The sequence below is a fragment of the Strigops habroptila genome, chromosome 4, assembly GCF_004027225.2.
Source record: "Strigops habroptila isolate Jane chromosome 4, bStrHab1.2.pri, whole genome shotgun sequence".
NCBI lineage: Eukaryota > Metazoa > Chordata > Aves > Psittaciformes > Psittacidae > Strigops > Strigops habroptila.
The window spans coordinates 77743741-77757805 of NC_046358.1; the positions used below are offsets into that span (position 1 = coordinate 77743741).

Genomic DNA, 14065 nt, shown 5'->3' on the forward strand with positions numbered 1-14065 from the left:
TACGGAGGGAAATATTCTTCTGTGCCACTTAAGAAAGCACAGTTTGCATGCAACTGAGAACATGTGGTTTTTTGCATTCATAATAGTACTCTCACACTTCTACAGATCAGGCTGATGGTCTCAACTTTTGCATATGTCCAGTCCTTTGAGCACCAGGACCATTACCAGCCTTGAGTCAAGCAAGTGTACTGGAGAAAGTTTACTGTTCTCAGGCTTGCTAATCAACTGGAGCAGATGCAACAAAAATACCATTAAAAAGTCATTTTACATCAAGAGCTGTAAAAGGAATCTGTTTACGGACAATTGCATGGATATTTCCAATAAAAAGATGAGGAGAAAGAAGCCACCAACCAAAACTATTGTAATGGTATAATATCCCATTACCACAGTTCATGGAATGGCATCACATACACTGTATTGAAACAGAGTAAAGGCATGAGCCATTAAGCTGTATTCAGAGCTATAATTGCAGCCTCCAAGTTTAAAACATATTGGGCCTTATCTTCTGCAGGTGTAAATCAGTTTTGCTGTACCGTTGTCAATGGAGCTGTACCCACTTACAGCCGCCAAGGATCTGTCTCATTAGGTTCATCTGACACGCTGTGCTGGAAACCATGTCTTTTGCAAGCTCTACAGTTATTGCTGCCAAAACTTTTCAACCTTGAGAGACTGAAAGAAATGTGTGACAAAACAATTGCACTTTGGGGATAAAGCATGTCCTAAAAAAATCTGGTTTTCTTTGTCCCGTTGCCAAATGCTTCCTCCCACATAAGCAATTGAAAAGTCTCATTTGAGCAACTTCTCATGAATAGTGTAACTGTTGCAAAAAGTGTATGGTCTGAAAGCCCATCATAACTACTTAAAACAATCTTTTCTCAGACCCAAGGGGAATAGAAGAGCTGCCAGCCTTCTCTCACAAGCAAGTTCTGGCTGAATGTGAGGTTGCTGGTAAGACAGGCAGAAACTTGGAAGATGAACTTTTGTCCTTCTTCCCAGGAATATGTGCCACACCAGAACTCTCACACCAACTACAAGGCTGATCACCTGCCCATTCCTTTTCTGTGGTCAGTCATGGGATATTCCCAACAACCCAGAGTGTTTCTTTAGGTCACTAGCAGAATTTCATAAATAACAAAATAATCACATAATTCATACAGGTACAAAAAAGTGCCCGAAAGGTAGAGCTATCCTTGTTTAGTGGTCTGAGACAAAGACACATTTAAATCTCCAGGAAATGTGGGGTAAGGTCAGAGTAGCAGCCATGTCTGCTGCTCCCCAGAAAATCGTGCTCTTTATTATCCCCAGCCTAACTCAGCCAGGCATCACAGAGATAAAATAATCAGAGAGAAATGCAGGACAACTTGATCACATAAGGAGCTGTGCTAGAAACTTGCTGGAATCACTGAAAAACAAGAAAGGGAACAGGTGTAATATGGATCCAGGAGTACCAAAGATGTGATTGAAGGCCCAGAACAGAGTTATCCTGTCACTAAACAACAGTGGTGAATAACGCTAGGTGAGGTACCATCAGGAGGACTGAGTCTTGGGTAGTAACACTTTCCAGGCTCTTCAGAGGTGTCTGTACGTGTGGGATGTGGCTCTGGAGTTCGGGCTGATGGCTTACAGGCAGGTGGAAAGTGTTTGGAGGTGGCCACAGACAGGTTATAAAGTTTCTCAGACTGGTGTTTCTCTGTGCTCCTGGGACAAGAATGTCTCCGCCAGGAGCTGCATGTCCTGTGTTGGTACAGCAGGGGCTGAGTGCAACTGTGTGAAGATAATGGGCATTGATAGGACTCTTGGTACTCCGGTGAAATAACATACTGTTCAAAATGCAGAGTGGCAGATGACTGATGTTTTACCTGGGCTTTTAAAATTTAAGTGAAAAGTAAGTTTAAACTCCTTTTGTCATCTGATGCACAGGATTTTTATGTGTTAAAGGTTCTGTTATTGTAGCATTTATATAGATGGAGACGTCCTAAGTTATCCCTGCTGATTTTGACTTTGACTTACTTTTACCCTGTGGGCAAGCTTCTTCAAAAATCAATGCTTTTACATTTGACAAATCTGCTGCAAATGCATTGCTTTACCTATGAAATGGAAAGAAAAGGAAAGCTGGTCATTATAAAACCTTCTTCATCTTACTTATTATTGTTCACAGTAAGCATCATTGAGCATATGTGGTATATGCTCTCCTAAGTGACCAGGATTTGCATGTAATGTCTCACTTGAAATTTTGGCATTGTGGGCTATCTGACACCACAAATTTGGTAATTTAACAGCAACGCTAGGGAGAAAGTTTCCAAGAGTATTAAACTTTAAAAGCACATTAGAGATACAGATGACCACTGGCATACTCATTTTGCAGGCAGAGGGAAAAAAGGACTGTCAAGGTGACAGGAAGGCTGTGTAGCAGATTAGGAATTTCCTCCAAGTGGATGTGCATCTTCTGCCTCGGGCACTGTTTGGGGGAGCACATCTCACTGCACAGGAGCAAACTTCCTCCTGGTGTAAGTCCTCAAAACTGGGATGTTGCACAGGGCACTTGTAGACACTGTCTAAAAGTTCTGCTTTGTGGCTTCACTGAAAGCCACGGGACTTTGTCATTGACTTCCACAGCCACAAAGACAGCTCCAAAATATTTTTATACTCTATTTTTTTATAAAAATAGACTGCTTCCATTAAAACTTCCCTTAAGCAACATTAACTGTTGTGACCGCACTTAGCAGGTCATCTTGGGTCCCACTGACATTGGCAGGATTAAGCGGGGCTTTAATTTTAATAATGAGAAGCTGTCAGACAAATAATTTCTACTGCTGTTTATTCACAAATGTAAATTCCTTTAACAGTCATTGAGGGCTCTGAAGGACACCTGTTGTTGTTTAATTTCTTCCAGCAAATGCATTTATTATGATTATGTGGCTGTCAGAGTCAGGAGCACTTCCCTGCCTTTCACCAGGAGCTGAGGAGGAAGGACGATGGGCACCTCAAAGTCCAGTTAAGTCTGCCCAGAGGGCAAATACCTGAGCGTGCTGCTGCACACTTTTCTCCTCAGGATGGGTCTGCTTTAGGGAAAAGCAGAGGCCAGGAGCCGCTATCACAGCTCCCACTGATTTCAGCTGAAAAATGGCCTTTAACTCACAGTGTTCCTCAGACACAGGACCCCACTCCTGCGTCCTGCCTAGGTGAGGACAAGGTTGAGGAAAGCTTCTGCTGCAGCCTCCAAAGGTGCTTTTGGCTGGCCCTGCTCCCTTCCACACTGTATGCAGTGGCTGCAGCCCAGGAGCCGCTATGTCCCAGCTGAGCAAGAGTGCCTTCCTGCTTCAGAACAAGGGAGAGGGGTCCCCCTCAATGAAACAGCCTTCCTATGCCTAGCAGGAAACTGTTCTCCTACTGAAGTGTTAATGTAAGGTGAAGACTCCCATGTCTTCTTCCTCTAGCCCTGCTCACAAGCTTCTTGAAGTACACACAAGGAGTGCTCAAAGGCAGGAACTGCCTTTCAAACAGAATGAATGCTGATGGCACATAATGCTTATTGCTAAATCCATGCTGCATCTGATAGCGTCACACTGGATAGTTACACTTAGTTGTCCATTATTCTTCATCCCTAACCAGCAGGAGGAGGAGTGTTCAAGAACGTCAGACAGGGTAGCACAAGGTAAGATACAGGCTTGTTAAAAGGAAAGAGTGAATCAAGAGCAGAAAATGAGAGGTCTGGAAGCCCTGAAAAATGAGGCTCTGAAATACATATTGCTATTATTTAATGATAGTATTAATCCAGCCAGCCAGTTTATTGCTTCCTGCTCTTACCCTACTCTGTAAGCCATCATCCACCTACTGCAGTCTCAGTTGCTTTGGAAAAGTTTCTCTGTCCAACAGAGAAAACAGAATAGCTAGAGACTACTCTGCAGTTCCTCATATGCCTTGCAGTGTCAGTCACTCACTGATCCGTCCCTGGGGAATTCAAGGTCTTACTCCGTAACTGCAGAGGGCACAGTCCTGGAGCCCTTCCTGCTGGTACCACTGGAGATGGCACTGGCTCCAGAGTCCTGGGCTGCTAAAATACACGTATTTCCCTTTCAGTTTTGAGACACTCCCTGGGGTAGTTACAGTGTCGTTCTAATAAAGATCCCATATTTTTTTGAGATTATAGGCCAATGGCTTGATTCCTCGAGAAGGGTGCCCAGGGTGTCCCAGCCCAGGTTTCAATGCTGTAATTGCAGAGGTCTTGCTTTGACAAGTAAGAATGGGGAGAGCCTGCCCAATTTCTAGAGGCCAAGGTCACCCCCAAGGCATGAGTTATGCATGAAAGTCCCGCTTTGTGGTTCCTTGTCGCTTCTGCTAATCAGTAGCCTCCATGAGCTGGGTATCAACTGCCTCTCTGATTTAGAGGATAGAGATCAATTGTCTAATAGCATAGTATTACCCTTTTGATAGTTACTAATATTAGCTAGATATAAAATGATAACAAGGCAGTGATTGGAGTGCCTTAGTGTGAGTTATTTATATCTTATTGCTTACACCTAATCTCACTGGTACTTTGTAAGATTTTCTGGACCCTCTGGAAAGCTGTGAACAGTCCTACAGTTTTACGTCAAGCTATGAAGCACTAGAGTGCTGAGAGTATGCTATACATCAGATGGAAACTCAAGCATGCTCAGGGCATGAGCACCTCAGGGCTGAACTATAACATCAGGAGTTAAAATCTGAGTTAAGAAAGGTGTGACTGCACTTTTGGGGTTTTTCCCCACTCCAAGGACAGGATGCCATTCACACTCTTGCCCTTTTTGGTTTTAGATGCAAGACTGAATCAAGCCAAAGAGATCTTGTTTTGCTGAGATGTTAAGCAACCCTTTTATTTTTTAAATAAAAGGACTCAGCTAAGTAATTCTGACCATTTAATTGGAAAATACTCTGTACTGCTCTTGCTGACCCCTCTGAACAAGGCAACATTATCACCAGCATGCAGAAAAGTCCCTGATAGAAAGCACACATTCAGAGTATCTTTAATACAGTACAAATAAGAGGGTGGGACTGAACTTTGGGGTGCTCTTGCAGTCGTGCCATCTATTCCTCTGAAAGTGCATGCCCTCTGCCTGCTTCCAGGGAAACATCAAATTGAATTATCAGCTGCTCTGAATGCACAGAACTGGTGCAGAGATTAAAGCATCTGACAGCCGCAACTGTTTGCTCTGCATTTAATAACATCCTTCTCCACAGATGTCCCTTATCTGCAATATTGTATATTGGGTCAGTACATTCAAGTAATGCACAGAAGTAGAATACCTGAGGTGGAATCCAGACTGGGAAGCACTTGGCACAGACTGAATCTCATCAGAGCTATAAAAAGCCCTTTTGAGCAATGCTGGAGAGTAAAGCCAGAGAAAACACAATTAGCGTGATCTAAAATTCACCAGTTTCTGCAGAGTGGCTGGAAACTTCCTGTATACCTTCTTTGGGTTTGCTTGCTAACTCTTTTCCCAGGACTGAAAGCAGTTTCCCTCTCTGAAATGACTGTCAGTACCTGCAGCCAGCTGGGGTGGGAGAGCAGGGGAGGCACTTTGCTGGTGCCACCTGAACATGTGGCATGTGGGCATCCCTTTCCCCAGCCCTCACTGCCACTACGGTGCTCCAGCCACTCCACGGCCACATCATCCAACATCCTCAATGCAAACATCGCCATTGCTTTAACAAATGGTGCAGTGCTGAAACAAATGCATTCCCTCAGAAAAAGGTCCTGTCTTTTTTGTCACAATGCTTATTATTGCTTGTAAGTTAACATTTTCCATCAAATGGTTTTCAATTCCAGAACACAGAAAACACCTTGAAGGTTGGTAGCTTTGCTTTTTGTTATGAATGTCATACCTGTTTGTTAATACTACAGGTCCTTCCTTGCTCTTCTGTCCCCACAAGGGTCGAGGCATCACTTTTGTCATAAATAGGAAACACAGTCATTTTCTATGCATAGGGGAAGCACTTTGTTCTCAGAGAAGGATGAATTATGTAGTCCAAACAGGTGACACATAGTAGATGTTGTTGCTTTCCACAACCTGAGCTGTAACCCAGCTGTGCCCTTTGCTTTTGCAGATGTCAGCCGTACCATCTGCTGATAAAAAAGAAATAGATGCATTGCTGTGGAAACACTGAGCAGTTCTGTGGTCTTTTCTGCACTCTGCTCAGGCTGTGCATTTTTAAATAGCATGACCTTTATTGATTCTTTCAAAAATGAACTGTCCAGGCTGGAAAACCTGAAAAGTGTATTGTCAGAGATTTCTTTTAGGACAAAGAACACAATTCTATTACAGAAGTGTTAAAACTAGAAGAGATGAAATCAGTTAATTTCCTCTGAAAATGTTTGGAAGAGCTTCAGAAAAATAGAATGTGTGAGAACAGGAACAGAGCTGCTCAGAGGGAGAGTGGGATGGGAAAAACACTTGCTCCATTGAAGTCAGAGGTAGTTTTGGCATTGCTTTCAATGGAACGAGTATTTCATCAACTATAATGTTCAATGCACCACAATTTTATAGCATTTTGTTTAAGGAGGATGCTGTGTCCTGAAATCCTTCTCTCTCCTGTAGGCGTAAGCTGGCTCCTGGTAGCTACCTGCTGTCAGGGGCTGGCTGGGAAGTGGTGTAAACAGCCCGGGAAGGGGAGACCTGTGTGCAGCGTGAGCCTTACTGCTTTGCATGCCTCCCATTTCCTGCATCCAGACCAGTTTTTGTCTTCCTCCTCTCATGAAAGCTACAAAGATATTTTCTTTCCATACATGAGGTCCTCCACTTTGGTTTCTCCAAGCATCCCTAGGACAGCTTCTCTCAGATGGCCTCCTGAGGGCTTATTCCAGACCTGCCAAATCAGCTTTTCTTTTCTTCTTCGTTCTGCGACACTGCTGCATGTTCTTTCAACAGCGATAAGATAGGCCAGAAAACATGAGCCCTTTTGCAGCCTCCATCCTTGTTCATATCTACTCCTAGCCCCAGGTGGATAGCATAAGGTCTTCAGTTGTAGTCTTCATTACTAGGCTCCAGTGAGACAACCTGAAGTAAAACACTGAAGCAATTGCTTTGTACTGTAAAGGACTTACCAATGATTTTGTTTCCTCTTCTTCAATTAATTAAATTCTAGATGGTTCTAGAAGGAACACAAGTGTTGTGGTTTAGCGGACAACCAAATAGTTTCAGTGTGCTGAAGAGCACAGCAAGTAGTTTTAACTGCAGTCTTGTGCTGTTTGTGGCTACTGCTATCATGAAGTACCAAAAAAGTGTATAATACTCAAACGAAATCACTCAAATCTAACTGGGAAAATATAACCGTCCTCCCCGGGTTCAGATTTTCAATGTCTGTTATTCTGGGACTAATGGCAGCAAACTTCATTTCTGCTCTTGCATAGCTTTTACATGCAAGCTCCATTTGAGTAAGTACTCAAAAGTCTAGGCTTAACAAACCAGCTTTCCGAATTCAAAGGGGATGAAAGAAAAATTTAGGAAATACTGTGCTGCTTTGTGTCACTGTGAAGCAGCATGTATTCTTCAAACAGCCACAAACAATGTCAAGTGGTCCAGACTCCCTGAAGAAAGAAGAAAATGGGAAGATACTACTAAAAATAGGAAAACAGGGACTCATGCTATTAGACCGTTGGTCTGGCTGGTCTGAGAGGGGCTATCTAGTGGAGGGGCTGGCTGCTGTATTCATCAGCATCGTCTGCAGCCTGCAGATTCCTTATGGCTGAAGAAGAACCAGGACAATTTTCCATGTCTGGTTATGTGAAGGCTGTTCGTGGAAGTTATGACACTTAAATTTGTGCAGGATATTTCTGAGGCTGTTTCTGGGAGATGATTTACCATAATAAGTGAAACTGCAGACTCCTCCAGAAAAGAACATTTGATGTCTAACATAGACAGCTCCTGGTGTAAATGTTTACAAAGAGTTTGTTAAGTATGTGACATTGCCTGTATGGTAATGAAGAAATTATCCTGCTAGTGAATGATATGTTGTGATTATAAAAATCAGTGGATGAGGAATGGATGAGAATGGTGCCAAAACAGACACGGCTATGACAAATGTAGTGCCAAGCAAGTGCAGCAAGAAGAAAATCTATTAACTACATATATTCACTGTTAGTGGCATATCTTGAATTTGTCATTTTAAAATGCTATTAAAATTAATGCTGTCCTGAGAGGTGCTCTTGGAACTATGTATAAAATTGCCTAATTAGTTAAAAAAAAAAGAAAAGGCATTCCAATTAGATGCCAGATCTTGGGAGAGAAGCAGCATGCAGCTCAGTAAGCCACCAGGTACTCATAAAATGGACTCTCCTTGGAGGAGAACGCTTTGCCTCTGATTTCCAAGAACTGCCTTGCAGCAGGAACTGAAGATCACATCTGCAAATCTTTCAATTTTGAAAGGTATTCTTTTATTTATTAAAAAGGCATTTTACTGAATGGATTCAGACTGCAAATCAGTGGGTTTAATTGAGTGAAATAAATTACGCTCTTACTGAAACTCTCTTTCATTTACAGATGCAGGCCCTGAAATCACTGGTCACTAGTTTCCATGTCCATAATTTAATCTGACAGTGAAACAGAGGGAATCCCTGATATTTACCTCTGGCAAAACAAATGCAAACATTTCTCAGATATTTTCGTTTCCCATCCAGTCCACTGTAGGACCCAGAAACAGGTTTAATGACCTGGCTGTGTGCTGTGGGCTCTGTAAAATAATCAGAATAGCTAAACCTCTGGTCGTACTGGGCTAACGGCTGGTAGGAGAGACCAACACATTTTAGAAAGCAGAATGGTGTCAAAAATAAAGAAAAAGCACAGGAAGGTGCAGGAGGGGAGGGAAGTGTTGGAAATGCCAGAAAATGCGGGGGTGAATGGAGAGGTCCAAGCTGTGTTAACCAGGTCTCTTTCAGGTGGGGTTGTTCACTGAGCTGCACCAGTTGAGTTCTGAGTGTGGTTAAAGGTGGGGAGGGACTGAGCTGAGCATTTCTGCAACTCAGAGCCTCTGGTGTCCCTGCACCTTGGTGCTCTGCACATGGATTTATCCTCCCCACCATCAGCGGCTGTGAGTGTTCATGCTTTCTGGCAGTAAGCACCTACAGGTATAATCTTCTCTGCTGTGGCAGTACCCAAGTCAATAAGTGAAATCACAGCCTTGTATTGATTTTATGTTCTGCCGATAATGAATTTGGGAATCCTCTGGGATTAGGTATATGTGCTGACACAGAGCTATGGGGAGGGTTCCTGTATTTGTGTTGCACAGCAGCTAGCCATTATTGACATACACGTTTTTGTTACAATGATGTATTAAAATTCAATATGTGTGTTTCATTTGAAATAAGGCGGGGGGGGGGAGGCGTGGAGGGGAAGGATGGGATTGGCCTGCTAATCCAAATAAAAGGAAACCCATTCAAATGAGTAATTTTATAAACTACCGAGCACTTGTGCTGAATAAGAAGTTATTGCCAGAGCTACTTCTATTAGCTCTGGCAGTAACAGGCTGCTTTGATTATTAAAGCCACCATGAGGGAATACCTAGCAGCAGATGCTGCCAGTGAACCACACAGACTTTGGGCACGAGATCCTTTCAATATGTAAGCGTAGGGAAACATTTCCTTTAATAAAAGAGAAGAAAATGAAATTCCCACTACATTCAAAACAAAACTATTCTGCAAAAAAATTATAATGGTACTATCATGCTCTACATAAATGATCTTTTTGCTGTGCTAGGAGGTATACATTGCGTGGTGTGAACGCACCGTTGCACCAACCACTGCTGTGTAATGCTTAAAACATATGCAGCAGAGACAGAGATGCAAAAGGAGGGGACATGCACCGGGAAACCTGGAGGCAGCTCCCAGTGTCAGACCCTGCCTCCGGCAGACACTGTTACAGCCATTTCCCTCTGAGTACCAGGAGACGCAGAACAGGAGCCCCACATGAACAGCCTGCAGTAAATATTAGAAACCATTTGAGAACCAACTTTAATAGTTAGAATTTGGTGTTGGTGCTTTGGCGATTTATATATTAACATTTCCTGATTCTTGCTTATGGAAGGCAGTGCTTGTAACATTTACAAAGCTCCCACAATCCTCAGAATTTGCTTAGATAGTGATTTTGAAGGCATGTGCTGCTAATCAATGTGTTAATGATTTCTTCCATGCTGTAATCCATCATTTTATCACAGCACACAATTTAGCAATTTGCTTATGCTAATTACTACAACAGCCAGAGCAGTTCTGAGCACAGCTCTAGGCTATGGCTAGAGAAATGTTTGCTGTGTTATTTACATTTCCTCCATTTACCAGGGGGATGGCCCAGAATCCACAGTACACCAGGAAATATTTACTTAGATACCAAAGATAAGCATCTTGCAATGGGCAGGTTTCCCTCAGTCATCGCTGCAAAGGAGATTTAAGGAAAGCTACTCTCATCTCCTGAACCCACTGCACTCAGAGATGCAGATGTGAACAGGAGACAGACAGGAATCAGAGGTAAAAGGGGCTTCTTCCACTGCTGCTTGTAGCGAGGTAAATGTGTTCAGGAATGAGGGCTGTTAATCACAAGAGCAAAGCAGAGACAGCAGTTTGGCAGATAGAGCACTAGACAGACATTACATTTGGGCTTTATCTTCCATCTTTTGTTGTATTGCCTGTTAAGGCTGCTTTGACCTTTCTGAGGGCAGGAAGGATTGCCAGGGAATCCTGCTGGTGTGTGTTCCTAACTGAAGGTATTTTGCCAGTGCAGTCAGTGGGCATGTGTCGCTGCTTTAGTCTGTCCACATGTGGCTGTTCACTGCCGTAAACAGAGCTCCTCTCCTTCCTGTCTGTGCTGTAGAAATTTTATGCATGGCTTAAGCATAAGAGGGGGATTTGCTCTGTCTAACCAGTAGTGCAGCCTCCCGGTACAGCAGCTGATGGCAGTGCTAAGTGAGGAGGAGCCTTCAGGGTGTCCTGATGTGGGATTTTAGTCAGTGGTCCAGTGTGTCTGAGAGAGCTGCCAGGCATTACATGGGCACTGAGACACCCTTCTCCCTCCCATCCTGGGGGAGCCCAGCAAATATCCTCATCAACTGGGGAAGTGTCAGATGCTCTCCTGGTCAGAGCTCTGCACCTTGGCGAGTGCAATAGTGGCCCAAGAGAGTGATCACTGGGTGTGTGTTTCAGAGGGCAGCTGTGGCTGGAGGGCATTTGAACCTACTGCCATGCCCCTGGCCTTCCTGGGAACTTGAAGGCAATGTTGAAATTGCAGCCTGTCACAGAACAATAGTTTTCAACCTCCATCATAATTGCCGCCTTAAAAGTAGTACAGAAGACTTTCCTGACAAGGCCATTACTGCTGAAAGGACAAAGGGAAAGTAGTTAGTCGGCTGTGTTCAGAACTGGGTTATCAAATTAGCTCCAGCCACTTTCAATTACAGAATCTCATGGTTTTGAAATGAGCTCTAAATGAGGGGCTATAATTCTTTGTCAGCAGTGAGCAAAAAGAACATAATCATCATTATTTAACAGGGGCCTACAGTCTAGCTAGCTCCAGGATAAGTTCGTCCAAGAAAAGAAAGGATTCAATTGGCATAAGCAAGGCAAAAGATTATCAGCTGCCAGGCTTCAGTGCATTTCTCCAACCTGCAGCTATGGAAGTGACCTTGGGACTCATTCAGAAGGGATTTACTCCCAGAGGCACTCTGAACCACTAGGTAATGAAACATAAATACCACAAAAAGGAGAGCAGTAGGAGTTGTCCCAAGCATTCCACCTTAAGCTGGTGCTTTGTTCTGCTGTGACTTCCCCTCCGAAGGCTGTTGTTGTTATTATAATGATGGTGTTAAATCCTACCTGTCTGGTGGCTGTTGGGTGTTAGTGCTGCTTTGTATCACCATAACAAGGAGAGAGAAGAACTGGGCTCATGCCGATAGAAAGAAGGTTCGCTTGGAGGATCAGGCAGCCTGCTGGAACCAGTGCCTGTCCTGCTGCACCTCATTTTCCCCGATGCAGTCAGCCAGCCCCAGGGTCTGGGTGCAGTAGACAAGCTTGCCTGGGGACCACTGCACCACCAGCAGTGGGTGCAAACCTTCTAGAAATGCAAGGGCACTATCTAGGGTCTCTGGGGAGCTGATGCCATGCTGTCACCATCCTCACAGGACGCTACAGGAACCCATACCCAAGTTCAAGAGAATAGCTGTCCCTGTGCAGCCACGCAGCCTCCCACCCCAGTCAGTCTGTGGTTAGGTTGCTTGGAGTGGTCAAGTCCTGAGAGTCAGGGCAGTACCTGAGACCTCTGAGGACATCTTTCAAACATGGTCTTTTAACAATAAGCACAGGCAACATCAGTGAAATTGTCCAGGCTTCTTGGTCTCTAAGGGAGCTGATGATGACATCCAGATTGCTTTTCAGTGCATGGTCCGGCTACAGTGACATAAATTGCAAGGACACCATTGTCATGCAGGCGTTGGTGGGCCACCAAGGGAGATCAACAGATATCTTGGCAGGCCTCATTGCATACTTCATGACATTTATGTTCTCTGTAACTCAGGCTCTGAAACCAGTTTTAATACATTAAAGAGGTTGAATTATGGTCTCCCTTTTTTTCTGTGTCTCCATCTGGAAATGTGAGACCATGGTTCTTCTCTATATCTCAGGATGTAGAGAAGGTAAGTGCAAGGGTAAGTGTGAGAAGATGAGAAAATTCAGGGGTGGAGTCATGGTAACCAGTACAGGCTTGTCTCCACATGGAAGTGAGTAAGCAGTACATGGTGCCATGGATGGATGTATATACCACACGAGCTAGTCTGCACTGATCCCCCCACTGCATGCTCTTAACACAAAGAAAGCATGAGGTCATTTGTCACATCTTGAAGGTAAATTCTGATCTGGTCTGTCTCACATGAAGCTATGTAATTACTCCACCTAACTCAAGATCGACACGTCTACTTAAGGAGCTTACGCCAGCCCTGAGGTAGTGGAGAAAGAGGTTTCACCAGATTTATGACAAGGTGGGGATAGGAAAGCAAGTTTGAGCATTGTCTGATACATTTTCAGGAAAATCTTACAGAACAGATGGACAATCCAGAGACCATTTTCCTCCTCCTATTCACTGGATTTCAGAGGTCAAATTTATTGCCTTCTGGTTGTTTATATGTTTGGCCCAAACATCTGGGGTGAAATTCTGTCTCTGCTGAAGTCAAGAGAGTTTTGTCATTTATTTCAACAGGTCATTGACTCTTTAATTTGTGTTCTGCCTTTCTGAATCAACATTGCCCTCAGGCTTGGGAATGTATTTAGATTTACACGCAGTCATGAATACACACACAAATGAAAACGACAGAGAAAGAAACCATTTCTTTTCAAGTCCCACAGCTTTTATTAATTTGTTTAGTCCTTGTTCTGTACATTAATTTTATTTTCAATAAGATGTCTATTCTATGCAAGTTACAAAATGGATATCTGGGGAAAACTTATGCCGTTTCACACTAGATTTGTTGTTACTGTCAGGAATTGAGACATTGACTTTCTTGTTTTCCTTGACATTTTTGTGGGGTTTATTCTGTTCTTCACCATAAATGGAGTTTCACTGACAATGCCTAATAGGTGCTGAAATTGCTTTTAAGTTTTCCTTGGGAAACATCATAATACTGTATCTGAAAATTAAGTTATTGTAAACAGTGGGAATGTGGAGGTCAGTCAGTTGTGCAGTATAAGATTGTAGCAAAAAAGGTGCAAAATATTTCCTTAATGGATGCATTGCTCGACTAAGGGTTATAGCATTTACCCTCAACTTGCTGGTCAGAATGGCAAAGAACTCTCATTTTGAAAAGTTAAAGTAGATAGAAAATTAACATCCGGATTAGCCCTGGAATGGGAGGATCTCTTTTCTCATCAGAGAGACACACGCTGAGAAGACCAGCATGTAATTTGGGCACACTGGGGTGGGACCATCAGAACAGGAGTTTTATTCAGGTGCTGAATGAAAAAGCAGGGCTGGGGTTCACTCCTGGGCTTGTTGCCAGGGTCATGTGCTGCTTCCATGCTGTGGTTTCACTTGCTGGAAATGGAGCTTGATCTTTTGCG

The 14065-nt window shown here is 43.5% G+C and overlaps 1 protein-coding gene across 1 annotated transcript in view; it reads left to right on the forward strand.

Annotated features, from left to right (window-relative positions):
* Positions 1-14065, forward strand: part of IQCK (IQ motif containing K) — a 249192-nt gene that overhangs the window by 175880 nt on the left and 59247 nt on the right. The gene's annotated exons all lie outside the window — the stretch shown is intronic.